The sequence below is a fragment of the Oncorhynchus gorbuscha genome, linkage group LG21 (assembly GCF_021184085.1).
Source record: "Oncorhynchus gorbuscha isolate QuinsamMale2020 ecotype Even-year linkage group LG21, OgorEven_v1.0, whole genome shotgun sequence".
Taxonomy (NCBI): Eukaryota; Metazoa; Chordata; class Actinopteri; order Salmoniformes; family Salmonidae; genus Oncorhynchus; species Oncorhynchus gorbuscha.
This window is the reverse complement of record NC_060193.1, coordinates 23,377,027-23,404,684: the sequence shown is the minus strand read 5'-3', so window position 1 is coordinate 23,404,684 and position 27,658 is coordinate 23,377,027. Positions and strand designations below refer to the sequence as shown.

At 42.5% G+C, this 27,658-nt stretch overlaps 1 protein-coding gene across 36 annotated transcripts in view; it reads right to left on the bottom strand.

Annotated features, from left to right (window-relative positions):
* Positions 1-27,658, bottom strand: part of LOC124008624 (receptor-type tyrosine-protein phosphatase delta-like) — a 651,437-nt gene that overhangs the window by 252,312 nt on the left and 371,467 nt on the right. For all 36 annotated transcript variants that reach the window (XM_046320037.1, XM_046320036.1, XM_046320049.1 and 33 more), the window contains exon 9: positions 10,295-10,332. The gene's annotated coding sequence lies outside the window, so the exon portion shown is untranslated. The remainder of the gene's footprint in view (positions 1-10,294; positions 10,333-27,658) is intronic.

Genomic DNA, 27,658 nt, shown 5'->3' with positions numbered 1-27,658 from the left:
AGGGAGGCACGATATATCGGTATGCATATCGGAATTGGCTGATATTAACTACAAATGCCAGCAATGTTATCAGCCGATGTCGAGATTAACACTGATGTGCAAAACCGATGTCAAAGCTGACGTGCATACCTATATAACATAGGAAGATAATGTAATGACGCCACAAAAAATATAGCGCTACACGTGCAACACAGCATTCCTAACCTAGCCCACAATGTCTGTGGTGTGGATCGAGCAGTCAACAAGTCAACCAGTCATTTGAAAGAGTAAGAAGATTTCAGCGAGACACCTCAAAGGTGAAATCCATTAACGCCAAGATGATGGAATTCATTGCCCTTGACAATCAACTGTTCTCTGTCGATGGTGTTAGCTTTCGCCGACTGGTTGAGCACCTCGAGCCCCGGTACACACTACCGAGTAGGCTCTATTATTCAGATGTTGCCCTAACGGAGTTACACTGTACTGTTGAAAAGCACATCCATGAGCTACTTGCTATGGCGTCACTGCTATTAGCTTCACGGCTGACATTTGGACCAACAATGTCAGCTCCATGAGCATGCTGAGTCTGACAGCACAGTGGGTGGACGAGGATTTCGCACTGAGTATAGCCGTATTGCATGCTCAAGAATGTGCTGGTTCTCATACTGCTGCTGCCATTTCAATGGCATTTGGGAACATGTTTGAAACTTGGAAACAAAAACACACTCCTATCTCCATTCGAACAACTGACTCGAGAAATAAGCTAATCAAATACGTCTGCAAAAGATGTGATACCCTCTCTTATGGCATTGAAACACCTGCTCAACAAAACTGCTGACACAGACCGTGGGGTTAACTTGGAAAAGTACTCTACTAGACGCTGTGAACAAGCAATTCAGCGCCATTCTCTCTGAGCCTCTTTACTGTGCCACCACCATGCTCGATGCTATGTACAAGGACCGCTACTTCAATGCAAACAGGAAACAGGGTTTACGTGAAATGTTACATACACAGCTGGACAGGATGGAAATGGACACAGTGACAGTGGGCATCGAGGAAGAGAGGCCACGGACCGACAGAGCTGAAACTTCACTGCTTGACATGTATAATGAAATCCTGGTTGAATTGAATACAAAACAGCACAGCAAGTAAGTGAAATAAATATGTTTTGATTATGTTTTACTGGTAATGGGGACATACGTAAATGCCAACTAAATAATTTTTCGGTCAGTGTATGTGTGTGTGTGTGTGTGTGTATGTGTGTGTGTGTGTGTGTGTGTCTGTGTGTGTGTGATTCCACTATTTAACTGTACTAGAATGATTAAAAAGCTGCAACAATTTTTTATATTGGTTATCGGTATCAAGTTTTTGTCAAGGAATATATCGGATATCGGTGTCAGTCAAAAATGTCATATCGGTGCATCCCTAGCCAGCAACAAACGCCAAACCTATACATTCAAGTTTAACTGACCAAATTATGAAAGACAAGCATTGTAATTTGGAATTCTGTAAAGTGAGTGTGGAAGAGGTGATTTTTTTGTTGTTGTCTATCAACAATGACAAGACACCTGGATCTGACAACTTGGATGGACAATTACGGAGGATGACAGCGGACAATATTGCCACTACTATTTGCCATCTCTTGAATCTAAGCTACAAAAAAAGTATGTGCATTCAGGCCTGGAGGGAAGCAAAAGTCATTCCGCTCCCCAAGAATAGTAAAGCACCATTTATTGGCTCAAATAGCTTACCAATCAGCCTGTTACCAACCCTTAGTAAACTTTTTGAAAAAATGGCGTTTGATCAGATACAGGGAAGGGCATTCAACATAAACAGCTCTGACACAAATTGCAGATGATTGGCTGAGAGAAATTGATAATAAAAAGATTGTGAGAGCGGTTTTGTTAGACTTCGGTGCGGCTTTTGACATTATTGATCATTTTATGCTGCTGGAAAAACGTATATGTTATGGCTTTACACCCCTTGCTATATTGTGGATTGAGAGTTACCTGTCTAACAGAACACAGAAGGTGTTACTTAATGGCCTCTACAACATAATCCAAGAAGAATCAGACATTTTGAAGGGCAGTTGTCTAGGCCCCTTACTTTTTTCAATCTTTACTAATGACCTGCCACAAGCTCTGAGTAAAGCCTGTGTGTCTATGTAGATGACTCAACACTACACACGTCAGCTACTTTAGCGAGTGAAATCACAACAACACTTAACAAAGAGCTGCAATCAGTTTCAGAATGGGTGGCCAGAAATAAGTTAGTCCTAATTATTTAAAAAACTAAAAGCATTGTATTTTGGACAAATCATTCACTAAACCCTAAACCTCAACTAAATATTGTAATTAATAATTTTGAATTTGAGCAAGTTGAGGAGACTAAACTGCTTGGAGTAACCCTGGATTGTAAACAGTAGCTAAGATGGGAAGAGGTCTGTCCATAATAAAGCGCTGCTCTTCCTTAACGACAATATCAACAATGCAGGTCCTACAGGCCATAGTTTTGTCGCACCTAGACGACTGCCCAGTCGCAGGGTCAGGTGCCACAAAGAGGGACATGGGAAATGTACAACTGGCCCAGAACATGGCAGCACGGCTGACCATTAAATGTACACGTACAGCAAACATTAATAATATGCATGTCAATCTCTCCTTCCTCAAAGTAGAGAAGATATTGAGTTCATCTCTACTTGTATTTGTGAGAGGTATTGACATGTTGAATGCACCGAGCTGTCTGTTTAAACTACTAGCACACAGCTCAGACACTCATGCATACCCCACACAACTTGCCACCAGAGGTCTCTTCACAGTCCCCAAGTCCAGAACAGACTATGGGAGGTGCACGGTACTACATAGAGCCATGGCTACATGGAACTCTATTCCACATCAAGTAACTCACACAAGCAGTAAAATCAGATTTAAAAAACAGATACAAATACTTCTTATGGAACAGCGAGGACTGTGAAGCGTCACACACACACAGGTAGAAACACAAATAACATACACACTATACACACACATATACCTGCATTGTGTGTTGCAGTAGAGTAGTGGCCAGAGGACACACACACTTAATGTATTGTGAAATCTGTGAAATCTGTTGTAAAATGGATTTTAATGTCTAAATATTGTATTATGATGTATTACTACCTTAATTTTTGCTGGACACCATGAAGAGTACCTGCTACCTTCAAATACACACACACCGAACCATCCACCAAACCACCACCATTCACACACACACACACACACACACACACACACACACACACACACACACACACACACACACACACACACACACACACACACACACACACACACACACACACACACACACACACACACACACACACACACACACACACACACACACACACACACACACACACACACACACACACACACCACCGTGAGAAGCAGGAGTAAGAGTTACTGCAGTTTTATTGATATATCTTAATTATACGACTCAATAGAATTTACTGCCTTAAGCTCAACCAGCAGCAGCCACATCAGCAGCAGAGTAGTGAGTTGGGCAATCACTCCTAATGGCATGAGCTATCTCGAATAAAGATAGAGGTGGCATACAATCTGTCTAGGAGCCACCTTGTCCAATGAGATGGAGGTGGAGATGGAGATGACAGTTATATGGTTGTTGTTTTCCTACTATGTTGATATGCTCCTTTGATGATTGACAGGTGGACCATAAAGAGTCGTCCACGTGAACAGAGTTGGATGTTGGATGAGGCCATCCCATTGCGGTATCAATCCCTCTTACTTGTTAAGCACTGACAGTCAAACTCTTTCCTCAAATTCATTTGGACGAAGGTTGCTTCCACTGTTGTCCAACCCACAATCAGGGCCCTTATTCAGAAAGTGTTTCAAAGTATGAATATGAGACCGGAGCAGACACTCTTCCAAGAATGAGACTTCACTGATCCTAACAGTATTTCATTACAAATTAACAGTCTAGCATAAATCCTCTCCAATCATAAACCATTCTATAAACAAGACGCTACTCTTGAGACTTACAGAGGTGTGATTAGTGCCAATAAATCAAAACGAATCCACATGCAGTTCGTGACAACATGAAATACAACACGTAACACCCAGCCATGTTAAGGCTAATTACGAGGTAAAGTCGGAGAACCCATGACGAACTTCAAACTTCTGAGTAGATCATCATAATTAAAACATAAATTGGAGCCATTGAGAGGCATGCAGTAAAGACCAGCCCTCAGCTAGGGGTATTGATTTCCCTGCATACTTCGAAACAATTGCTCTGATTTTTGCACAGTAAAGTATAAATCAATAGCAAACAAGCCACCCAACCACTCCAAACAATGGCCAGTGAATTACAATCAGACAATTCTGCTCTGGTTTGAGGGAGTCGGGCACATTTGAGATATGCAGACCGTGTCCTAAATGAGAGCTTATTCCCTACATAGTGCCCTACTTTTGACTGGTCAAAATAAGTGCCCTATAGGAAATAGGGTGCCATTTGGGATGAAAACGCAGCGTCTAACATGGAGGAAGAGTGTATTCAATGTTCAAAAGGTGAATTAATTCATGCTTCATTGATTTGGTAAATAGCTTTGGGACCATTGAGAGGAGTAGTTTTGAAAGGACGAGTAAGAGTCAAGACTGGAATGGAGACAATAGTCAAATAAAAATGCACAAACTGATTTGTTTTTCAAGTTCGTTTGTTAATGACCATGACCCAAATGATAGTTCATCTCAGACACTGTCATTTATACAGAGTACACAGTTTTATATAGTTATATTTACACAAACTATTTATCTGTATGTCTCTCTCTTTCTCTTTCTCTCTCGGTTTATTTCTGTGTATCTATGAGTGTGAGTGAACAGCAATGATAGGGGCTAGACAGCATAATGAAGTGACCTAACGTACACACCCTAAGAGAGATGAGGACATTGCTGTGTCTGTTGCCGAGGACTGTAATGGGCCCACAACTGCTAATACATAGAAACCCTAACCCAGAAACTGAGTTATGTAATTTCACAAGTGTGCTTCTCTCAATGCTGTTACACAACCCATGTCGGTGCAGCAGTATGGGCATAAGCCTTTTCTATAACAATGTTCACATTACATTTGTGCAGAAGTGGATTGAAATACAACATTACAACACAGCAACACCATACACAGTGCAATATGTGTCCATAGCCCCGTGTCTCTCCTCTATTGGGCCGACATAGCGTGACAAACCGAAAAAGGAACAACAGCTATCATCCGTCAGCCATGTGTTACAGCTGAGATAGTATTAGCTAAAATGGCCGCCGGCAGCAACCCATACTGCACGTCACACCTGAACCCCACTGCTCAGTTGGACGAAGATGTGCCTCCATCTCAGAGTAGAGTAGTGTGACAGAAGAGAACCAACAGAAAAGGAATGGTATCTTGCCACCGTGGATTTGGTAAAACTTTACAATTAGGTACCCTTTACAAAGGCTGTTATCATTGACTTGATCACAAAGATGCTTCACTCGATTGATAAAGATGAAATAAATACAGAAACTAACACAAATTAAAATGAATGGCTACAAAACTATTAAACTTTGCAAGTTATATTACCATTCAATCATCCAAGACACAATATACTATTAATACGAGACCCATTTTTAAAGACATACCTGAGCTAATAACAACTCAAAGTGTTTATTAATATGTTATTACACATCAATAAGCATGTAATAACACATGAATAAGTATGTAATAACTCAATAACAACCCATATGGTGTGTGATATTGCATTATACACTGACTGATGTGTCCCATGTACCTAATGTAGCCTTTAATCCATGGGCAGAGCAATCCCTGATTTCCAGGGATGTCTCCCCTCCCTCTTCCAGACTAATTCACATGCCCGATGTGTCGTCCTACAGTACAGCCCTGCCAACCGCGCATCTGGGGAAACTGAGAGTTCAGCCAACACTGGCACTGAGGCGAGCCATAGAGTGATAGAGAGAAAGAGAGGGGAGAGAGAGAGAGAGAGAGAGAGAGAGAGAGAGAGAGAGAGAGAGAGAGAGAGAGAGTGAGGGAGAGAGAGAGAGATGTGGATGGGGAGAGGATGGACAGAGAGAGAGAGAATGGAGAGAAGGTGAGGAGGGAGTGATGGGGAGAGAGATAGACAGAGAGAGATGTCGACTGGGAGAGGATGGACAGAGAGAGAGTGAATGGAGAGAGAGGGGGAGGGAGGGAGTGAGGGGGAGAGAGATGGACAGAGAGAGGTGGACTGGGAGAGGATGGACAGAGAGAGATAGAGAGAGAGAGAGCGAGGTGGGGAAGTGTTATGGGTTTCCCTCAAAGCACCTTTCATCTGCCTTCGTAACACATCGCCCCTGCCTGAGACGCACATCTACACACACACACACACACACACACACACACACACACACACACACACACACACACACACACACACACACACACACACACACACACACACACACACACACACACACACACACACACACACACACACACACACACACACACACACACACACACAGTATTTGCATACACATACACACATTACTCCCAAGACACACATGATACACAAGCTCCCATACGCAAGTTTATATCACACAAACAGGCACATACAGTATTTATCAAGAGTCTTATATTCACAATACAGACTGACACAGCTACACCAACTCTGTCATACATACATGCCCGCCTGACTAGCCTGCCGTCTGGTCCACACATTACTGCGATGAATGAGTCTCCAACCTGAAATCAACATTTCCTCCATTTTACATATCCAAAATAGAGGAAAGACAAAAAGCAGGAGGCCAAAGCAGAAAAGGGAATGGTAAACAGGTGCAGAGAGGAACCTCTCTCACACACGCACGCACGCACGCACACACACACACACACACACACACACACACACACACACACACACACACACACACACACACACACACACACACACACACACACACACACACACACACACACACACACACACACACACACACACACACACACACACACACACACACACACACACACACACACTGCTGCACGAAACAAGGGGAAAGGCTAGCGGTGGAGAACAGACAAAAGGAATTAAAAGTGAAACACTAACATGAGCTGACGTGTCCACGGCAGATTACTAATTATGCCTCGACTACCTCAGCCTGTTTCTTCTCACTACAACAGGATAGTACCATAAAGAGGAAGAATATACAGTTGAAGCCGAAGTTTACATAATAATAATAATATAATAATAATATATGCCATTTAGCAGACACTTTTATCCAAAGCGACTTACAGTCATACACCTTAGCCAAATACATTTCAACTCAGTTTTTCACAATTCCTGACATTTAATCAGAGTAATGATTCCCTGTCTTAGGTCAGTTAGGATCACCACTTTCTTTTAAGAATGTGAAATGTCAGAATAATAGTAGAGAGAATGATTTATTTCAGCTTGTATTACTTTCATCACATTTCCAGTGGGTAAGAAGTTTACATACACTCAATTAGTATTTGTAGCATTGCCTTTAAATTGTTAAACTTTGGGTCAAACGTTTTGGGTAGCCTTCCACAAGCTTCCCACAATAAGTTAGGTGAATTTTGGCCCATTCCACCTGACAGAGCTGGTGTAACTGACCAGGTTTGTTGGCCTCCTTGCTCGCATACAGCTTTTCAGTTCTGCCCACAAATTTTCTATGGGCTTTGTAATGGGCTTTTTCTCAGGGCTTTGTGATGGCCACTCCAATACCTTGACTTTGTTGTCCTTTGGAAGTGTGCTTCGGGTCATTGTTCATTTGGAAGACCCATTTGCGACCAAGCTTTAACCTCCTCACTGATGTCTTGAGATGCTGCTTCAATATATCCACATCATTTTCCTTCCACATGATGCCATCTATTTTGTGAAGTGCACCAGTCCCTCCAGCAGCAAAACAAAAAACACAACATGATGCTGCCACCCCCGTGCTTCACGGTAGGGATGGTGTTCTTCGGCTTGCAAGCCTCCCCTTTTTTCCTTCAAACATAACGATGGTCATTATGGCCAAACAATTATATTTCTGTTTCGTCAGACCAGAGGAGATTTCTCCAAAATGTAAATTTCTTACTGAGGTCTTGGCTGATTTGTTTTGATTTTCCCATGATGTCAAGCAAAGAGGCACTGGGTTTGAAGGTAGGCTTTGAAATACATCCACAGGTACACCTCCAATTGACTCAAATGATGTCAATTAGCCTATCAGAAGCTTCTAAAGCCATGAAATCATTTCTGGAATTTTCCAAGCTGTTAAAAGGCACAGTCAACTTAGTGTGTGTAAACTTCTGACCCACTGGAATTGCGATACAGTGAATTATAAGTGACAATTGTTGGAAAAAATGCCTTGTGTCATGCACAAAGTAGATGTCCTAATAACTTGTCAAAACTATAGTTTGTTCACAAGAAACTTGTGGAGTGATTGAAAAATGAGTTTTAATGAACCCAACCTACGTGTATTTACACTTCTGAATGAATCTGTAAATAGGTTAAGGGAGTTCAATACCTTACTTAGCCTATACAGTTTCCCGAGATATATGCTTCTTTTCAGTAAAATGACACAAATGAACATTTTGCAAAGAGTAACAATTTTAATGCTTATAAACACTTTAGGTTCTGTGTGGTTCAGTTGGTAGAGCATGACGCTTGCAATGCTTGATTCCCATTGGGGGACCTGTACTTAAAAGTATGAAAATGTCTGCACTCACTACTTACTGTAAGTCGCTCTGGATAAGAGTGTCTGCTAAAATGTAAAATAATTTATCTTAAGTGAACCTTGATGTAAAGACTTGTTATTCTACGTAATAGAACTTATATGTACAGAACTTTTTCCCTTATCCATCTAGCTGAAGTGTCTTAATATCCTAAAATAAGATTCATCTTGGATATAATTTTGAAGAGAGAATTCTGTAAGATCAATAAAATATCAGACTATGGTCTGATATTCAACAGTAAAATGGCAACACTTTTCTGCGGCTAATAACTTTAATTTTCACTAAAGCACCGGTTCTAATGTTTACTGTTGAATCTTTCACAGAGGTTCAATGGACTCCTCAGCTCAGTGGGTTAATCACCACAGTAAGGTGTTTGTTTGACTTCCGTTCAACATCAGCAAAAAAACAATAATACATGGATTGTCTGACTGACAGAAAGTCATATTTAAAGAGGGTTTTCATGACAAAAACATCAAATTCACCATCCTAAACCAAACAACGCAATATTGCGGTGTAGCTCTAGTCAAAAATGAACTGGCACATACAAAGGCCCAATACTTATGGCCACAGGTTCCCTCAATTTGTGTGAAGTTAATACACACATACACACAAACAAAAGCACCTTCACACACGTGTCATTAAGTGCATCCATGTTATTAATGAAAGGCCTGAAGGCCCATTCCGCAGCAGTGCCAGTCTCTGCGCATTCCCACAATGCATTGCTCAGCTACTAACAGGGACGATGGGAGAGGGAGACGGCCGCAGCGCCATTTATCACTGTCAGACGCGGCTGAGCGCAAGTTCTTATTGGCTGGGCAGAACTCAGCGACTGCTAAAGCGGCATGCTGATCTCTTGCACAATGACAATTAAACAGAATTGAAAAAAGAGCAGTGGGCTTTCTCTCTATTTTTCTGTTTCTTTCTCTCTCTCTCTACCCTCTAAGATTTCCATTATGCCTGTGCCAGCACAAATGCAGTCCACAGACAATTCAAGTGAGGAAATAAATACAGCTACTGTAAAATGTCACAATATGCCTCTATTGTAAAAAAATAAATAACATAACTGCTGTGATATGATGGTGGTTGAAAATGTGTCCAACCAACATGCTATAGTGGGACTTTCACTGGAGCACAGCATGTGATGTCACACACACACACACACACACACACACACACACACACACACACACACACACACACACACACACACACACACACACACACACACACACACACACACACACACACACACACACACACACACACACACACACACACACACACACACACAGCCCCCAGCACACCCCCACTACTCACTCACTCACTCACTCACTCACTCACTCACTCACTCACTCACTCACTCACTCACTCACTCACTCACTCACTCACTCACTCACTCACACCATTTTTGTCCGTCTCTAAGAGTCCTTCTAATGAATTTAATATCAACCAAAGGTTGATGTTTCTGACAGAATCAGTGTAACTTATGGACCATCATGATGTGTATCCACAAATTGCATCTGAGATCACTTCCACACAAACGTGACAAAACACAAAAGCCTACCTTTCAGCACCCAAGCAACTGTCCCAATGATTCAAGAGCTGCAACACATAAGACAAGACACATTCGATTACAAATAATTCAACCTCTGTTGTTCAAATGGGAATATGAAACATGGTTAGGTAGAATGAAATGTTGTCTCATGACTCAATGAATACATGGGAACTTACACGACTTCTCAATCAAAACCAACAAAACACATTGTGAATCGTACTGAACCTCAGCAGTGAGAATTGAGTTCCAACTAAATCCAATACTTGTGTTCATTGCTTTGTACAGTGTAAAGGGCAAATAATTTATTATGAGCAGATTACATTTGGCAGGCATATGTGCCTGCACTTACGCCTCCTAATTCCGCCATGCTAAAAACTTCCCACGGCAATATTAAATCACTGCTCCGATGTGGATTATCTCCCATCTATTTCACTGGGAAAAAAAGTTTATTGAGCAAGGCAGAGTGGGGTACTTACGGAGAAGGGGGGCACCGAGATGCTTTAATTTTAGCGGCTGCTTAATTAAAATCAAAAGGTCAGAGATTGTGGCTCGGGAGCATTGCGAGATTGTGTGCATATACTGATACTCAAGGTCTCCTAGATTAATCTGCGGTTCACTTGCGGTCAGAGAAACAACATTTGTTCTACTTCTGATAAACAGGATATTTGTATGATGCGTTCCCCCTTTCTTTTCAGTAGAGATAAAGTAGGGTTTTTGCACCATTGCCAATAGATTTGGCTGGAGCATATGATTGCAGAGTTAATGAAGGCTAAAAGTACTGTGAATGGCTACTGTCGAAGTGCCGAGAGTTGGAATTGATGACGTTGAGGATAAATGGTAATTTAATACGTAACACTACTGCATATACACATCCGCTGTACTGGGGACATGCTTGAAGAAATCAGGGCTTGGTATTCAAGTATAAAAATAATAATAATATCAGTTGACACATTATTTCAGCCGGTCAATGGGGGTATCGCTTTTAAAAATGAGGCAATGGAATTGCCTCTGCTGTCAGAACATTTCAGTGCAATACACCTTATTCTTGCAACATCAAAGGCCCAATAGTTCTCGTAATCAGTCAAAGATTCACAAGATTCTCATGAAATACCAGGACAAAAAACCCATCACATCTTCAAAAGAAACCCTAGATATAATCAATGTTTCAGTGAGTGATTGACAATACACTTAATTATTGATACGTATGCATACATACATTTATACAAATTGCTTCTTGGAAATCAATCAAGCCAAAATGCTACTTTTTGCTTGAAAATGCTTGAAAGGTCCATTTCGAAACAACCCAACCATCTGCTCTACTGTCGACAATAGATGCTCTCTAATTTGACTGATGACTCGCTGTTGTTTGAGAAAGGTCAGTAAGCATTCGCCAGTGGAGGCACTGTACATACAGTGGCACCAGTTGGATTGCAGAAACAGGGAGGTGATAGGATAGGGGAGGGGTTGGAGGAAAAGGCTTGACTGAATCAACAGGTTTGATCAATTCTTCAAAAACAGATCCTATCTCTGGGACTGGTGGGCGCCATGACAACAAGGAATGTCGCTCAAGATTAATCGTAGCACCCCTGTGATCAGCAGGCAGTGAGAGGGCCAACCATCGGGTCCTGACTCCGTCTATGATTTATAACTAATAATTGGGCATGAATGGGGCCTCCAAGGCACTATCAGGACCCCGCAGGGTGCCTGCTTTGAGACACAAATAGGGTTGAAATAAATCTGTTTCCTGTGTGCTGATATGCTACGAGGGTGTGCACGGCAGCGGCGGAAACACAGCAAAAATCAATCTTCAATTTCACGAGCCCCACAAAACAGAGTCTGGCAGCTGTGAGAGAGGTATCTTCCCTTGAAATAGACCTGTGCCAGCAGGGGCATCATGCACCCCAAAATATCTGAGGGGGCACACAGTACGTGAGGATGGTTGGAGAGTGGTCCTGGGGGGGTCATATATTTCATAACATATTTTTTGCTTCAGTAGGTGCCCAACATAACAACATGTGGTGGTGTGTTAGAGGTCTTAAAGCCTGTCTGCATTCCTGATTTCTTTAACCGTTAGGTTACCTGTGTAATATTGACACAAACTCAGAAACCCTTGTTTTGCGGACATAGTCCTGCTTTATCAATTGCTGTGCTGATAAATGGGCAGTTCACTACCTCTGTCAAATGAATATGTAGCATAAAGTTGTGTGTATTTGTATTTATTTTGGCAATAAATATTGTGAAGTTACAATACCACACATTTACAATAGGCCTAAAGTATATCTAAAAGTATTAACACCCTATCTCTATATATACAGTTGAAGTCGGAACATTACATACATACACCTCAGCAAAATCATTTAAACTCAGTTTTTAACAATTCCTGATATTTAATCCTAGTCAAAATTCCTAGTCTTATGTCATTTAGGATCACCACTTTATTTTAAGAATGTAAAATGTCAGAGTAATAGTAGAGAGAATGGTTTATTTCAGCTTTTATTTCTTTCATCACATTCCCAGTGGGTAAGAAGTTTACATATACTCAATTAGTATTTGGTAGCATTGCCTTTAAATTGTTTAACTTGGGTCTTGGCTGATTTCTTTTTGTCAAACAAAGAGGCAGTGACTTTGAAGGTAGGCCATGAAATACATCCACAGGTACACCTCCAATTGACTCAAATGATGTCAATTAGCCAACCAGAAGCTTCTAAAACCATGAAATAATTTCTGTGATTTTCCAAGCTGTTTAAAGGCACAGTCAACTTAGTGTATGTGCACTTCTGACCACTGGAATTGTGATACAGCAAATTATTAGTGAAAAAATCTGTCGGTCAACAATTGTTGGAAAAATGATTTGTGTCATGCACAAAATAGATGTCCTAACCGACTTGCCAAAACTATAGTTTGTTTACAAGACATTTGTGGAGTGGTTGAAAAATGAGTTTTAATGACTCCAACCTATGTGCATGTAAACTTCCGACTTCAACTGTATACACACATACATTATTTTAATAGCAGGACACTGTAAAGTCCACTATTTCTCTGTAGAGTATGTATTGGGCTGTTTGAGAAGGATTGAACCCTAAGCAAACTGCATGCACATTGTTTGAAGTATAATAGCCATAGCTACTGTAGTAGGTAAAAGCTGTGTACTGGAAATACTTGGTAGAGCATGGGTTCTTTTTCGGCTTCAGACCAACCCCTACTTCTCACATAGTTTTTAGTTTCTATGTTTTTACACCGGAATGTCATTCTACAAAATTATATAACGTTTCCACATGCAAAACTTGTCTTTCGAAAATGTAATATGCACTCAAAGAAATGTATGTGTTTTGTCTCACATAATTTGTAGCCCATGGCCCGGTTTCCCAAAAGCATCTTAAGGCTAAGTTCATCTTTGAACCTTCACAGGCACATTGTTAAATCTCCAAGCTGTTTCCCAAAACCATAGTTTCTAAAGTTGCACTTAAAAAACATTCATTATTTATCTACTGGCTCGAACACATTCTATTTGTCTCTCTGTGACCAACGACTACAATACACAGCCAGTGTCTTTGAAATTGTTATAAACAAGCAAAGGGTAAAAAGATGCCAGTACCTGTAAGTGACTTTCAAAGTGCTGAATACGTTGGCTGAGTTTGGAAAGAAATCACCTCCAAAATGTGTGAGTTCCCCCAGACCCCCTCCAGTTTTTAACTCGTTGATGGCCACTTCCCAATAAACCGTACCTACACCAACATCTTCTGGACGTCTTTTTTTGGTCCTGGCCTGGACCGGCCGTCTTCGTAGCAGGTTAGAACAACATTTTTGCTATCCCTAACCCTTTTCCTTACATGAACTTAATTATCCTAACCTGATATATGTTAATTCTGATAACCTGCAAAAAAAGTCCTAGCTGCATCAAAGTGGCGTGTTTTGGGGGAATCTAGTCCACGGTTGTTGATTTTTGTCTGCTTCAGAACAATTCTGAACCATTCATAGACGTCTATGTTCGGTTCAGATTTGGTCTGATTCACACGGGCCTTGATTTGGCCAAAACTTAGACATCCATGTTAGGTTTAGATTTTGTCTGGTCCCCGTTCCATGTAATTGATTTATTCCAGAGCTAGAACATCTGATTCAACTTGTCAACTCATCTTCAAGTTCTTGAATCTCACCTACAGTGGGGCAAAAAAGTATTTAGTCAGACACCAATTGTGCAAGTTCTCCCACTTAAAAAGATGAGAGGCCTGTAATTTTCATCATAGGTACACTTCAACTATGACAGACAAAATGAGAAAAAAAATCCAGAAAATCACATTGTAGGATTTTTAATGAATTAATTTTCGAATTATGGTGGAAAATAAGTATTTGGTCAATAACAAAAGTTTCTCAAACTTTGTTATATACCCTTTGTTGGCAATGACAAGGGTCAAACGTTTTCTGTAAGTCTTCACAAGGTTTTCACACACTGTTGCTGGTATTTTGGCCCATTCCTCCATGCAGATCTCCTCTAGAGCAGTGATGTTTTGGGGCTGTTGTTGGGCAACACGGACTTTCAACTCCATCAAAATATTTTTTTATGGGGTTGAGATCTTGAGACTGGCTAGGCCACTCCAGGACCTTGAAATGCTTCATATGAAGCCACTCCTTCGTTGCCCGAGCGGTGTGTTTGGGATCATTGTCATGCTTAAAGAACCAGCCACATTTCATCTTCAATGCCCTTGCTGATGGAAGGAGGTTTTCATTCAAAATCTCACGATACATGGCCCCATTCATATTTTCCTTTACACGGATCAGTTGTCCTGGTCCCTGTGCAGAAAAACAGCCCCAAAGCATGATGTTTCCACCCCCATGCTTCACAGTAGGTATGGTGTTCTTTGGATGCAACTCAGCATTCTTTGTCTTCCAAACACAACGAGTTGAGTTTTTACCCAAAAGTTCTATTTTGGTTTCATCTGACCATATGACATTCTCCCAAACTTCTTCTGGATCATCCAAATGCTCTCTTTCAAATGTCAGACGGGCCTGGACATGTACTGGCTTAAGCAGGTGGACACGTGTGGCACTTCCGGATTTGAGTCCCTGTCGGCGTAGTGTGTTACTGATGGTAGGCTTTGTTACTTTGGTCCCAGCTCTCTGCAGGTCATTCACTAGGTCCCCCCGTGTGGCTCTGGGATTTCTGCTCGCCGTTCTTGTGATCATTTTGACCCCACGGGGTGAGATCTTGCATGGAGCCCCAGATCGAGGCAGATTATCAGTGGTCTTGTATGTCTTCCATTTCCTATTAATTGCTCCCACAGTTGATTTCATCAAACCAAGCTGCTTACCTATTGCAGATTCAGTCTTCCCAGCCTGGTGCAGGTCTACAATTTTGTTTCTGGTGTCCTTTGACAGCTCTTTGGTCTTGGCCATAGTGGAGTTTGGAGTGTGACTGTTTGAGGTTGTGGACAGGTGTCTTTTATACTGATAACGAGTTCAAACAGGTGCCATTAATACAGGTAACGAGTGGAGGATAGAGGAACAAGTTACATATCTCTGAGAGCCAGAAATCTTGCTTGTTAGTAGGTGACCAAATACTTATTTTCCACCATAATTTGCAAATAAATTCATAAAAAATCCTACAATGTGGTTGTCTGGATTTTTTCTCTCATTTTCTCTGTCATAGTTGAAGTGTACCTATGATGAAAATTACAGGCCTCTCTCATCTTTTTAAGTGGGAGAACTTGCACAATTGGTGGCTGACCAAATACCTTTTTGCCCCACTGTAGCTATTTTAAGATGAATGAGCTAACTGTAATCCACTCTGGATAAGAGTGTCTGCCAAATGACAAAAAAATGTAAATGTAAAATATAAATAGCTAGTTCAGAGTAGGGCTGGAAATTACCAGGGACCTCACGATTAGAATATCACGATACTTAGGTGCTGATACGATACGATTCTGACGATTCTATATGTATTGTGATTCTCACTTTTTTTATTTTATTTAATCTTTATTTAACCAGGTAGGCTAGTTGAGAACAAGTTCTCATTTGCAACTGCGACCTGGCCAAGATAAAGCATAGCAGCGTGAGCAGACAACACAGAGTTACACATGGAGTAAACAATTAACAAGTCAATAACACAATAGGAAGAAAAAAGGGGAGTCTATATACATTGTGTGCAAAAGGCATGAGGTCGGCGAATAATTACAATTTTGCAGATTAACACTGGAGTGATAAATGATCAGATGGTCATGTACAGGTAGAGATATTGATGTGCAAAAGAGCAGAAAAGTATATATATAAAAACAGTATGGGGATGAGGTAGGTAAAAATGGGTGGGCTATTTGCCGATAGACTATGTACAGCTGCAGCGATCGGTTAGCTGCTCAGATAGCAGATGTTTAAAGTTGGTGAGGGAGATAAGTCTCCAACTTCAATGATTTTTGCAATTCGTTCCAGTCACAGGCAGCAGAGAACTGGAACGAAATGCGGCCAAATGAGGTGTTGGCTTTAGAGATGATCAGTGAGATACACCTGCTGGAGCGCATGCTACGGATGTGTGTTGCCATCGTGACCAGTGAACTGAGATAAGGCGGAGCTTTACCTGGCATGGACTTGTAGATGACCTGGAGCCAGTGGGTCTGGCGACGAATATGTAGCGAGGGCCAGCCGACTAGAGCGTACAAGTCGCAGTGGTGGGTGGTATAAGGTGCTTTAGTGACAAAACGGATGGCACTGTGATAAACTGCATCCAGTTTGCTGAGTAGAGTGTTGGAAGCAATTTTGTAGATGACATCGCCGAAGTCGAGGATCGGTAGGATAGTCAGTTTTACTAGGGTAAGTTTGGTGGCGTGAGTGAAGGAGGCTTTGTTGCGGAATAGAAAGCCGACTCTTGATTTGATTTTCTATTGGAGATGTTTGATATGAGTCTGGAAGGAGAGTTTACAGTCTAGCCAGACACCTAGGTACTTATAGATGTCCACATATTCAAGGTTGGAACCATCCACGGTGGTGATGATGGTCAGGCGTGCAGGTGCAGGCAGTGAACGGTTGAAAAGCATGCATTTGGTTTTACTAGCCTTTAAGAGCAGTTGGAGGCCACGGAAGGAGTGTTGTATGGCATTGAAGCTCGTTTGGAGGTTAGATAGCACAGTGTCCAAGGACGGGCCGGAAGTATATAGAATGGTGTCGTCTGCGTAGAGGTGGATCAGGGAATCGCCCGCAGCAAGAGCAACATCATTGATATATACAGAAAAAAGAGTCGGCCCGAGGATTGAACCCTGTGGCACCCCCATAGAGACTTCCAGAGGACCGGACAGCATGCCCTCCGATTTGACACACTGAACTCTGTCTGCAAAGTAATTGGTGAACCAGGCAAGGCAGTCATCCGAAAAACCGAGGCTACTGAGTCTGCCGATAAGAATATGGTGATTGACCGAGTCGAAAGCCTTGGCAAGGTCGATGAAGACGGCTGCACAGTACTGTCTTTTAGCGATGGCGGTTATGATATCGTTTAGTACATTGAGCGTGGCTGAGGTGCACCCGTGACCGGCTCGGAAACCAGATTGCACAGCGGAGAAGGTATGGTGGGATTCGAGATGGTCAGTGACCTGTTGACTTGTCTTTCGAAGACCTTAGATAGGCAGGGCAGGATGGATATAGGTCTGTAACAGTTTGTGTCCAGGGTGCCTCCCCCTTTGAAGAGGGGGATGACTGCGGCAGCTTTCCAGTCCTTGGGGATCTCAGACGATATGAAAGGGTGGTTGAACAGGCTGGTAATAGGGGTTGCGACAATGGCGGCGGATAGTTTCAGAAATGGAGGGTCCAGATTGTCAAGCCCAGCTGATTTGTATGGGTCCAGGTTTTGCAGCTCTTTCAGAACATCTGCTATCTGGATTTGGGTAAAGGAGAACCTGGAGAGACTTGGGCGAGGAGTTGCGGGGGGGGAGGAGCTGTTGGCCGAGGTTGGAGTAGCCAGGCGGAAGGCATGGCCAGGCGTTGAGAAATGCTTGTTGAAGTTTTCGATAATCATGGATTTATCGGTGGTGATCGTGTTACCTAGCCTCAGTGCAGTGGGCAGCTGGGAGGAGGTGCTCTTGTTCTCCATGGACTTCACAGTGTCCCAGAACTTTTTGGAGTTGGAGCTACAGGATGCAAACTTCTGCCTGAAGAAGCTGGCCTTAGCTTTCCTGACTGACTGCGTGTATTGGTTCCTGACTTCCCTGAACAGTTGCATATTGCGGGGACTGTTCGATGCTATTGCAGTTTGCCACAGGATGTTTTTGTGCTGGTCGAGGGCAGTCAGGTCTGGAGTGAACCAAGGGCTATATCTGTTCTTAGTTCTGCATTTTTTGAACGGAGCATGCTTATCTAAAATGGTGAGGAAGTTACTTTTAAAGAATCACAGGATGTTTTTGTGCTGGTCGAGGGCAGTCAGGTCTGGAGTGAACCAAGGGCTATATCTGTTCTTAGTTCTGCATTTTTTGAACGGAGCATGCTTTTCTAAAATGGTGAGGAAGTTACTTTTAAAGAATCACAGGATGTTTTTGTGCTGGTCGAGGGCAGTCAGGTCTGGAGTGAACCAAGGGCTATATCTGTTCTTAGTTCTGCATTTTTTGAACGGAGCATGCTTATCTAAAATGGTGAGGAAGTTACTTTTAAAGAATGACCAGGCATCCTCAACTGACGGGATGAGGTCAATGTCCTTCCAGGATACCCGGGCCAGGTCGATTAGAAAGGCCTGCTCACAGAAGTATTTTAGGAGCGTTTGACAGTGATGAGGGGTGGTCGTTTGACTGCGGCTCCGTAGCGGATACAGGCAATGAGGCAGTGATCGCTGAGATCCTGGTTGAAGACAGCTGAGGTGTATTTGGAGGGCCAGTTGGTCAGGATGACGTCTATGAGGGTGCCCTTGTTTACAGATTTAGGGTTGTACCTGGTGGGTTCCTTGATGATTTGTGTGAGATTGAGGGCATCTAGCTTAGATTGTAGGACTGCCGGGGTGTTAAGCATATCCCAGTTTAGGTCACCTAACAGAACAAACTCTGAAGCTAGATGGGGGGCAATCAATTCACAAATGGTGTCCAGGGCACAGCTGGGTGCTGAGGGGGGTCGGTAGCAGGCGGCAACAGTGAGAGACTTATTTCTGGAGAGAGTAATTTTCAAGATTAGTAGTTCGAACTGTTTGGGTATGGACCTGGAAAGTATGACATTACTTTGCAGGCTATCTCTGCAGTAGACTGCAACTCCTCCCCCTTTGGCAGTTCTATCTTGACGGAAGATGTTATAGTTGGGTATGGAAATCTCAGAAGTTTTGGTGGCCTTCCTGAGCCAGGATTCAGACACGGCAAGGACATCAGGGTTAGCAGAGTATGCTAAAGCAGTGAGTAAAACAAATTTAGGGAGGAGGCTTCTGATGTTGACATGCATGAAACCAAGGCTTTTTCGATCACAGAAGTCAACAAATGTGGGTGCCTGGGGACATGCAGGGCCTGGGTTTACCTCCACATCACCGCGGAAAAGAGAAGGAGTAGTATGAGGGTGCGGCTAAAGGCTATCAAAACTGGTCGCCTAGAGCGTTAGGGACAGAGAATGAAAGGAGCAGATTTCTGGGCATGGTAGAATATATTCAGGGCATAATGCGCAGACAGGGGTATGGTGGGGTGCGGGTACAGCGGAGGTAAGCCCAGGCACTGGGTGATGATGAGAGAGGTTGTATCTCTGGACATGCTGGTTGTAATGGGTGAGGTCACCGCATGTGTGGGAGGTGGGACAAAGGAGGTATCAGGGGTATGAAGAGTGGAACTGGGGGCTCCATTGTAAACTAAAACAATGATAACTAATCTAAACAACAGTATACAAGGCATATTGACATTTGAGAGAGACATACAGTAATCACAGGTGTTGAATTGGGAGAGCTAGCTAAAACAGTAGCTAAAACAGTAGGATGAGACAACAATAGCTAATCAGCTAGCACAACAACAGCAGGTAAAATGGCGTAGGCTAGGCACGGAGGGTCGGATTAACTACACACAGAGCCTGAGTGCGGCTGGGGCCGACAGATAAAACATAAACAAGCAGAATGGAGTACCGTGATTAATGGACAGTCTAGCATGCATCAGCTATGTAGCCAAGTGATCAGTGTCCAGGGGGGCAGCGGTGGATGGGGCAGGGAAGCTGGACTGGCGAGTGTTATCCAGGTTAAAAAACAGTTAGCAGTGGCTAACAATGACTAAATAGCTTGTAGCTAGTTAGCTGGTTAGCTTCTGGAGGTTCTTGAGTGTGTTCTAAAAATTAAAAATAATGGTGATTCCGTATCAGATTGGGTGAGGCAGGTTACCGGAAGGTATAAACAGATAAAAAATCGAAAGAGAAAGTAAATATGGGTCCAGTGAGTGTTTGGGACGCGGCGATTCAGACGGTTAGCAGGCCTGTGCTAACAAGCTAACAGTTAGTAGGCCAGGGCTAAACAAGCTAGCAGTTACCAGGCCGAATTAGCAAGCAAGGACGTTGTGATGGGGTGAGTCTGTTTATTCCTCTTCATGCGGTGACATCGATAGACCGGTCGAGGGTCCGGATATTGTAGCCCAGGAGTATGCTTCGGTGGTAGCACAGGAGCTCTGGCCGGGCTAGCTTCAAGCTAAGTGTGTGGAAACGCTAGCCAGGAGTAATCATCCGGGGTTGCGTTTAGCTAGATAGCTAGTTGTGAAGAATCCAGCTGAAAATGTTCCGTTTGCGGTGGGAATCTGGTGGGAATCCGGGGATAAAAAATAATAGGTCCGTTATGCTCTGGTTAGAGTCGCGTTGTTCGAACTGGCGAGAGCTTTCCGAGCTAAAGGTTAGCTGATGACCGGTTAGCTGAAGACCGCTAGCAATGGTTTGCTGACTGATAGCTGGTAGCTAGCTGGTAGTTAGCTGGCTAGCTTCAGTTGAGGGGTTCCGGATCCAAAGTAGATATAAGTACTTTAGAAGAAACTAGCTACATTGGGTGAGGCGGGTTGCAGGAGAGTATTTAGAAGTTGAGGTTTAACAAAATGTTTTAAAAGATATGCGAAGAAAAATATGTTGAAAAAATATAAAAAACGATATATACAAGGGACACGGCAAGACGTTCGACTGCTACGCCATCTTGGAACCATCACGATTCTATATGTATTGCAATTTGATAGTGTAATTTTAATGCGATTCTATGTTCGCCATATGTCTGCTGCAGAGGGAAAAGAGAGAGCCATGAGAAAACTAGTTTTGATCATTCATGGAAATAAAAGTCCTGAAAACGAATTGGCTCCCAATTTTTTCTTTTTTTACGATGGAGAACAAGCTATGAAAGGAAAATAATGCAGCTTTAGTGCAGGTACAGTAAACTAGCACAACAATTATATTGCGATATTGTTATAATGATACAATACGATATATCATCAAACATAATATCCCGATATGTAACTGTATCTGTTTTTTCTCCCATCACTACTTCAGAGCTACAGAAAAATTGTGAAATGTCTGAAATTCCCTGAGTAGAGCACAGCAGTACAATATAGTACATAAAAAAGTTTAAAAACTTCTATGTCTGGAAAATAAGTATTTCGCTGGATTCAGATTTTTGGGAACACACTGAAAAAAAAACTTGACACATTAAATTGGCATGAAGAAAATTGCTTTGACAGAGAAGGGAGTGTACTGAATTCATGAACATGTCTGTCTCGTGTGTTGATCTAGATAATTAGCTACTAGCATTTGTACACTTACTGCAATGCACAGCCAATGCAGTACGTGCATGTGTATTGGCCGGGTTTACGTTCAACATAGCTAGCAAGACAATTTGTTTTATCAGCTAGCCAGTTTGACTGTATGGGGCGGCAGGGTAGACTAGTGGTTAGAGCATTGGAATAGTAACCGGAAGGTTGCAAGTTCAAACCCCTGAGCTTACAAGGTACAAATCTGTCATTTCGCCCCTGAACAGGCAGTTAACCCACTGTTCCTAAGGCTGTCACTGAAAATAAGAATTTGTTCTTAACTGACTTGCCTAGTTAGATAAAGGTAAAAAAAAACACCACAGTGTTGGCTCTCTAATGGCATGTGAAAGTGATAAATTATGAATGTAATCAAAACTGTTGCCCCTACAAACATATTCAGTATGAAAGGTAGCAAATCTAATGATCACTTTAAGGACACTGTAGTCTTGTTCTTATCCTACTCCTAGATATTGAGCTAGGTCTGGGCAAGGAATTAGATATTTTCCTAATGCTAACAACCTTGTTAAAATCCAGTATGTGGTTCTCGGGAATGGCCAGACGGCTCATGACGGCAGGCTGAGATCCTTAGATCCTCAAAAAGTTCTACAGCTGCACCATCGAGAGCATCCTGACTGGTTACAACACCACCTGCTATGGCAACTGCTGGGCCTACAACCAGAAGACCCTACAGAGGGTAATGTGTATGGCCCAGTACATCACTGGGGCCAAGCTTCCTGCCATCCATGACCTCTATACCAGGCGGTGTCAGAGGAAGGCCCAAAAAATTGCCAAGGACTCCAGCCACCCTAGTCACAGACTGTTCTCTCTGCTACCGCACGGCAAGCTGTACCGGAGCGCCAAGTCTATGTCAAAAAAGTCTTCTTAACAGCTTCTACCCCCAAGCCATAAGAATCTTGAACAACTAATCAAATGGATACCCAGAATATTTGCATTGTCTCCACCCGACCCACCATTTTTACACTTCTGCTACTCTCTGTTTATTATCCAAACATAGTCACTTTATCTCTACCTATATGTACATATTACCTCATTACCTCGACCAACTGGTGCCACGCACATTGACTCTGTACCGGAACCTCCTGTACATAGCATACATTATACATTATACATATACATATATTATACATATAATTATTTGTTATATATTTTTTTATTCTTGGTAGCTACAGTGGCTTCAGAAAGTATTCATTCCCCTTGACTTATTCCCCATTTTGTTGTGTTCCAGCATTAATGCAAAATTAATTAAATAAATGTTTTTTTCCCACCCATTTAAACACAATAGACAAAGTGAAAGCAAGTTTTCAGAAATGTTTGAAAATGTAATTGAAAATGAAATACAGAATTATCTAATTTTACATAACTATTAACATAACTACTTTGTAGAAGCATCTTTGGCAGTGATTACAGCTGTAAGTCTTTCTGGGTAAGTCTCTAAGAGCTTGCCATACCTGGAATGTGCAACATTTGCCCACTATTCTTTTCAAAATTCTTGAAGGTCTTGCCGTAGATTTGAGTTAAAAATGTAACTCAGCCACTCAGGAACATTCACTGTCTTATGGTTGAGCAACTCCAGTGTAAATGTGGCCTCTTGTTTTAGGTTATTTTCATGTCAAAAGGGGAATTCATCTCCCAGTGTCTGGTGGAAATCAGACTAAACCAGGTTTTCCCCTTGGATTTTTCCTGTGCTTAGCTCCATTCCGTAAATGTTTTATCCTGAAAACCTCTCCAGTCCATGATGCCTCTGTGTGCCAGTCTGACATGACTCTCATCCACTGTCACAAAATGTTTCCTTTCTGCTACAGAACGGCTATCAGTTTTCACCATATGCAACACCACTACTGAATATCATTGAGTAAAACCCCTCCAGGATCATACTAGAGCAACAAGTCGACTGAATTTGCTACAATGGCTGTCCAAATAAAATAACACAATGTATTTCAGAATATATGGTTGACTGACTTAATTTAATGATATATGGCACACTGTTTAATTCAGCAGTGTCAGAAATGTAGTTCAATGCGATTTAAATTCCAGACAGATCAGCGTTGAAATTATAGTGTGACATGGTATTGACACAATCTTTATTTAACCCTTATTTTACCAGGTAAGTTGACTGAACACATTCTCATTTACAGCAACGACCTGGGGAATAGTTACATGGGGAAAGTAGGGGGGATGAACGAGCCAATTGGAAGCTGGGGATGATACGGGGGCCATGATGGTATGAGGACCAGATTGGGAATTTAACTGGAATACCAGGCTTAACACCCCTACTCCTATGGGATCTTTTAGTGACCACAGAGAGTCAGGACACCCATTGAATGACCCAGCTGAAAGATGGCACCCTACACAGGGCACTGCCCTGGGGCATTGTGATGTTTTACATTTCAGACTAGAGGAAAGACAGCCTCCTACTGGTCCTCCAACACTATCTCCGCAGGATCTGGTTTCCCATCCAGGGACCGACTAGGACCAACCAGGACCGACCATGCTCTGCTTCTGTGGCAAGCCAGCAGTGTGGTATGCTTAACAGTACCAAACTGAAAGGGATATATTATTTTGAGTAGCCCACCATTGCACATTGTACCAAATGGTAGGTTGGGCCTCACTGTATTAGTACAGAAAGATACATTTGTATGTGTTCATCTACAAAGCCCTTTTGGGTAAACTCCCTCTTTACCTCTGTAGTCTGGTCTCCTTCACCACCAGCAGTTACCATACCCGGTCTGCTAGGTGGATGCTACTTAAAGTCCCCAGGACATTCACAGTATTAGGCAAGACTGCCTTCTATGCTTGTGCACCAGACTCATGGAATAATCTACAGTCTAGATATCTAATCTTCATCTAGATATGTTAGTGCCACTGAATAAATGTAAACTATTGATGGGAGACTCTGTTACAGAGGAGTGTAAATGCCTTTTTTAGGCTGGATCATGTTGTTGTATTGTATTGTTGTGTGTTTCAATTATGTAATGTATTGATTATTGCTGCCTTCTTAGCCAGGTCTCCTTGAAAAAAAGACTCAATGGGCTTTTCCTGGTTAAATAAAGGTTAAATTAAAAAAATATGTAAACACCTCACCACCTAAAACTGAAAAATAACAAAACAGGATCCAGAAGGTCACATTGGAAGCAACACATTAAGCAGAATCACAACACCAGGTTAGCCTAATGTCTTAAATAAACACAATACCAATCCAGCTGCGGCTTGACGGCACCCCGCAGATCCTAGTTTGTCTTTAATATCTACATATAATGAAAGTAGCACATGTATCGACCAGGGAAATAAACACTTGACGACCTCCTTAAAAATCCCATCTGTTGCACAGCAGCACCACTAAAGGCAGAACAAGAGAGAGAGAGGGAGAGAGAGGGAGAGGGAGAGAGGGAGGGAGAGGGAGAGGGAGAGAGAGAGAGAGGAGGGAGAGAGAGAGAGAGAGAGAGAGGAGAGAGGGGAGGGAGGGAGGGAGAGAGAGAGGGAGAGGGAGAGAGAGAGAGAGAGAGAGAGAGAGAGAGAGAGAGAGAGAGAGAGAGAGAGAGAGAGAGAGAGAGAGGGAGAGGGAGAGGGAGAGGGAGAGAATTAAAACCAATAGTACTCTTGTTTCCTCAAAAATAGGCAAAACATGGTGTAAATGCCTTAAACATGGTGTAAATGCCTTAAAATGTAACTCCGTTCCAACGATCATCGTCTGCGTGGGACAGTTTCAGCAAAGCTTATTTGATGACTCCGAGCAGTGCTTATCAGCTATTGTAATTAATAAGAATGACACAATTTGATGACACAAAGACTGCATGTAACTGACAACTGCTCAGCGTGCAGAGAGTGATATTATTAACTGTATGTAAACAAACTATATGAAATCATGAAACCGCTGAACAGCGATGATGATGATTTATTTATTTATTCCCCACATTAAAGTCAACTCCTCTCCCACCACACCCAACTAGCTCTTTCGGTATCTCAATGGTTTCTGGGTTTTTCCTCCTTACCAATAATTCCCGATTTCGAGACTCTGCCAAACCACAGACCTTGAGTTCAGGGTCAGTGTCCTTCTTTGGGAGATCATGCCACCCTTCTACCTCCTCCTCTTTCCTTCCCCTCTATCCCTCGTTTCCTCTCTTTCTCTCTCTCGATCTTTTGAAAACTCCTCCGGCCGTGCCCTCCTGACAATCACCCATCAACCCGGGTGCAATTTAAAAAGCCTTCAACAGCTGCCATTCCACAGGGCTGGCTATCATTCCAGCTGCCAGAGAGCCAGACAGGGAGTCTGCTCAAGCCAAGAAAACTTTGAAAGGCCTGTTGGTTTCCCTCCTGTTGAAAATGGACTGAAGGTGAACAACTATTTTCCCCATGCAGACTCAGTCAAAGATATAGATTTTTGTAACTCAAAGAGAAAATGAAAATGCTTTTGTAATTTGTGATACATGACAACTCCGCACATGTTGTGCTTTCAGGTTTACAGCATGGCGATTCTGTGAATGTTTTAAGCCTTGATAATTCTTCATTCATGTGGTTTATTTGTCTATTTTTTTCAATGACAACCTATTCATGTAGCATCCAAGCAACTGATAAGTGTATTTGAGAGAGGATAAAATCAGCTCATGCCAGTAGTGAAGACAAAATGCATGATGAAATGGATACAGGTACTGATGTAATCCTTTGCAAACGCTTTCAAAACAAGGGAAATGCCTCCTGCCCTTTCAGTGCACTCCAACCAAAGATGCATGTATCTTGTTCATTTCCTTTTCTGGGATTTGCTGTTGGCCTCATGCTGATTTGGCCTGCTCTGCCAGTGTGTGTGTGTGTGTGATAGAAAGAGAGAGAGAGAGAGAGAGAGAGAGAGAGAGAGAGAGAGAGAGAGAGAGAGAGAGAGAGAGAGAGAGAGAGAGAGAGAGAGAGAGAGAGAGAGAGAGAGAGAGAGTGAGGGGGAGAGAGAGAGAGAGAGAGAGAGAGAGAGAGAGAGAGAGAGAGAGAGAGAGAGAGAGAGAGAGAGAGAGAGAGAGAGAGAGAGAGAGAGAGAGAGAGGTGGATGGGGAGGGCAAGATAGATAAAGAGTGAGAGAAAAATAGAGAATGAGAGAGAGTGAGATAAAGGGTGAGAGAAAGACAGAGAGAGAGAGAGAGTGAGAGAAAAAAAAGTGTTAGTGTGTCCGAGAAAATGAGATGCTTGTGTTTGAGAGAGGGTGTGTGTGTCGACAAATGTCGCAGCAAAACAGCTCAGGATCCAGGCTGGGCTGCCTGCTGCTGTGCAGTTTGCCGCTCCATATGTCTTCGTCGAAAATATCCGGGGCAAATGAGAAATCTCTCCAACTGGTATTTCCCCCAGTGTCCCTTATTGAAGGGAACAAAACAGATTGATGCCTGCCAGATCTGCTACATTGTGAAATGAAACAACTGGCCACCAGCGCTGTTTTCAGGATGGACCATCTGGTCTCCGGTGTCCAATCCACATGTTTTCAAAATAATAAAATGTCTGTGGACATTTTTCACCCGCATTGAAAGGCAAATCAGGACAGAGGGTGTAAAAACAGGGCTGAGGTTACTACTGTAACACGTTAAAAAGTGGGAATGTGTTTCGAACATTTCTGGAGGCTACATTGGTCTAGACTTGTGTTTGGTGGTTCGAGTGCATCGACAGGTGAAGTCAATGGGATACTTCC